The following is a 4,149-nucleotide window of genomic DNA, read 5'->3' on the forward strand; positions in this document are numbered from 1 at the left end:
TTGGTATTGTTTATCTATCTTGTTATTATCGATAATGACCGTTATGGGTATTGTTAAATTGAGATAAAATTTCATTTTGACTTCTGGTTTTTACTGTTGGGTTTGTAAAATTGCCCAGTAGCAGCAAATTGAACGAATATTTAAGCATTAATAAGTCGCAAACTAATTACTCAAATAAAATTCTGTAAACGTTAAAATTATTTTTTTCAGTATGTTTATAGATTTTCGTTATTAAAAATAGGTATTACCATTTGAAAATCTAAAGTTGATAGTGTTTTATCTAATAAGGGAGGTAGTTAAAATTATGAAAATTGTAACACAGTGTAAAATAGTAAAACCTAGAAAGTTTAAAAAAAAAATTATTTTAAAATTCCTAATACTTACCGAGATATTAACTGGTTCATGATAAAAAAATCACCCTGTATTATGACGACGGAAAGGACAACGAAATTCAACGACACTAACACACACACTGTACAACGCGACGGCGATGTGTCAACTGAAGAGATAAGTTTCCGTGTTCAGTCGAAATGCTCGTTAAATCGTATTATGAAATATGAAAGACCGCTCGTGTATACAAATATAATACCTACCTAGAAATAACCATTCAATTAAGTTCACAATACAGTTTCTATTTTAAACCGATCGTCTCAATTCATCAAAAATTTTGAATTATTTTCAAACAAATTTAATTTTGGGTTATTTAAAAAAAAACTTATAGCCAATCCGTGGACCCCCGAGTAACCATGTACGGACCCCCAAGGGGTCCATGGACCACCGGTTAAGAACCTACGTTCTAAATAAACACAAAGTTATACAAACAAAAAGTAACTAAGATACAGTTTGCTGCCGCCCCGAAAATAATGCTCTTATAGTCTACCCAGAGCGCTAGTAGTACCGGTGCACGTTGTCTATCGGTACCAGGCGACTTTGCCTGCCGACTAAACTTGCGTATTCCCCTTCCCGCCCGACGTGTTATCTGGCTGGATATTTCGCATGTTGTGCCGGCGAGCCGGTGTGTCTACTACCAGTTGCCCTGTCTCGCTTGTCATCGGACGTCGCTGCTTTGACGTCCGTGGGGACCTTTTGGGTATCGCCTATCGTGCGAATTTAAACTGTGCTGGTCTATATCCGATTTACGAATTGTTTCGTATTGTATGGTAACTCGTCAAACGTAACCATTCAATAATTACTGTGACGCGCGCGTTGTTCGTATTTGTATTATTGTAACGCACCGCGTGCACGTTACGTAAGTTCGAGGTCGTCCAGCCGCCGCCGCCGCCGCCGAGCTATTTCCATACTATTATACTATCGGTCTACGCCGCCGTTCAGCTGGTCACCTATATTAAATAGTATATTTATCACGCCGTCGCCGCCGCCGCCGCCGTACCATAACAACATCATCGCCGTCACATAGAGATAAGTCCTCCCCGTACTATTATCATATATTATATCACTTTACATTATTATTATGAATTGTATCATTTTGCGTCGTGTGTAAGTAGTTGACCTAGAGACGTCTATGGTCGATTGCATTTAAATTATTATTAGCATCTGACGTAAATTGCTCACTTGTTTAATACACAATTTATTCTATTATTCTATACCTACCGATTTGCATTACTTTATTATTGTTCTCCTGATAACGCGAGTACGCCGTGTCAACTGCTTCAGTAAGAACACGACGGGCGACAACAAACTAGTTTGCCTCAATTTTATAGTTGTCTTTCAATATCTACCTTCCCTGGAATCAGCCAATACGCACAAAAACTTATAGCGGCATTTGCAAGTACATATATATGTGAGCAGACATTTTCCATTGTGATGTACATAAAAAGTAAGCACTCTTCGTGCCTTAGTGATGAACATTTACGAGCTGTATTACGAGTCTCAACAACAAGTCTGCTAGCTGATATCGAAAATTTAACCAATAAACTGCAGGCACAGAAATCACATTACCTAATTTACAACTTTACAATTTTTTCTTAAATGTAATTTTTTCCAGTAAAATTTGTGTTTTTTTACTCTCATTTTTCTATGTAAAATAATCAAATATAACAGCAATACAATTATAAGTATTATATCATAATATGTATTTTTTTTTTCTTATGTGACCCTTGATGAATTAATAACCTGGATTATTTAATCGATCCACTACTAAACAGGTTAGAAAAATATTATTTACAATTGACAGTTTTTAATTGATAAGAAAAACAATTTAAATAAATATTTGATGGAAGAAAAAGAAAAAGAATTAAATAGTTAAATAGTTAAATAATTAAAAGTAAGTAGTAAATTAATTAAAATTTAATTAATTTACTATCTATTTATTTATTTATTTTTAGGAGAGTAAGACTTCTTCTTGTGTATGCAACCATCTATATAAACCTATTAAGCAATAAGCATAATTTTATATAAATATAATTATAATTTGTGCAGATTGATTCAGAACAAATATATCAAACATTTAACAAACACTTGGTACCTATCCAGAACCATCCTACCATTTTATTGCAACTGGAAAAAGAAATCTAAAATTTCAGTATAAATGGCTTGGGTATCCGGTGAGTTGGTCGCGAATACAATTGGTCGCCAGGATAATTGATCGTCAAACGAACATTTTTAGTGTTTTAGTTATTTTATTATAATATTAAGTATATTTCCGAGTTTTATTTTTTAAAGTTTCTCACAGTTAATTAAATTTAAAATTATAATAAATAAATAAACAATACTAATAATAATAATAATAATAATACAAAATAATAATAATATTAATAATTATACATTTTAATTTATTTAAAGTTGGAGTTGAAAATTATGGGCTATTTTCCTTTTAAAAAGTCTAATTTACTCCTAGTATGATAGTTGTCACATATTTTTATAATTTTTTCTACATGATCTTTGTACTTTCGTTTAACACCCATCGTCATTCCTGAAATTAGTTGTTCTGTCTGTAACGTTATATGGCTCTCCTCCTTTTTGAACGAATCTATACATTTCCATATAGTTGGATGACATGCGTTCAGACTAGATGCAAAGCCATTATGCCATCCTTCAACAGAACTGTTGGTCCGGGGGATATTTTCGAAAATATGTTTATAACAGTTCCACAGCGTCACTGGAAATAATGCTGGTTTCCTTCGATTTCTTCGATCAAGACGTCCAATCCACGTATCTTCAAAATAATTTGTCAAAGGTGTTAATATTTATTCGTACGTTATTTAAAAATAAATAAGAGTATTTGAATCTTCTAAAATAATAAACATAAAACTCAGATGTGTATATTAAATGTTAACTATGTAATTAGTATAAAAAATTTATAGTAATTAATATTATTATTATTATTGTTTATTTATTTATTATAATTTTAAATTTAATTAACTGTGAGAAACTTTAAAAACATAAAACTCGGAAATATACCTAATATTATAATAAAATAACTAAAAAACTAAAAATGTTCGTTTGACGATCAAATATCCTTGCGACCAATTGTATTCGCGACCAATTTGCCCGCGATCAATTCACCGGTGACTAATTCACCGGCGATCAATTGTTCGCGACCAATTCACCGCGAACCAATGGCTTGATCGATGGAAGTGGTTGGCATATTCAAAATTTATAATGGTGTTTATTGTAAATATTGCATTTCATTTGGTCCTGAAGAAGTTTCTTCTCAAAAACTTGGGAAGTTTGTAACTAAATTTGACGATTGGTCCCATGCGATTGATAAATTTAATGAACATCAAAAAAATAAATAAATATCATTTAACTGCTGTCTCAAAGGTTAATAGATTTTTATCAGTGTTTAATAAAAAACAAAATAATATTGCCGTTCAACTAGACAACAACCTAAAACTTGAAATTGAACAAAATAGGCAAATATTACGTCCAATTATAGAGACTATTATATTGTGTGGGCGTCAAGAATTGGCATTACAAGGTCACAAAGATAGTGGTCATTTTCAACCTGATGAACTATATTCAACAGAAAACGATGGAAATTTCAGATCATTCTTAAGATATCGTGTTAGTGGGGATGACCTAATACTTAAAAACCATTTACAAAATTGCAAAAAGAATGCCATGTATACAAGTCCAGAATTTCAAAATGAAATAATTTATACAATTTATCATATTATCATTAATACT

This window comes from Diuraphis noxia, unplaced genomic scaffold (genome assembly GCF_037042655.1).
Source record: "Diuraphis noxia isolate RWA-SAM2 unplaced genomic scaffold, SU_Dnox_SAM2 contig0001, whole genome shotgun sequence".
NCBI classification, from domain to species: domain Eukaryota; kingdom Metazoa; phylum Arthropoda; class Insecta; order Hemiptera; family Aphididae; genus Diuraphis; species Diuraphis noxia.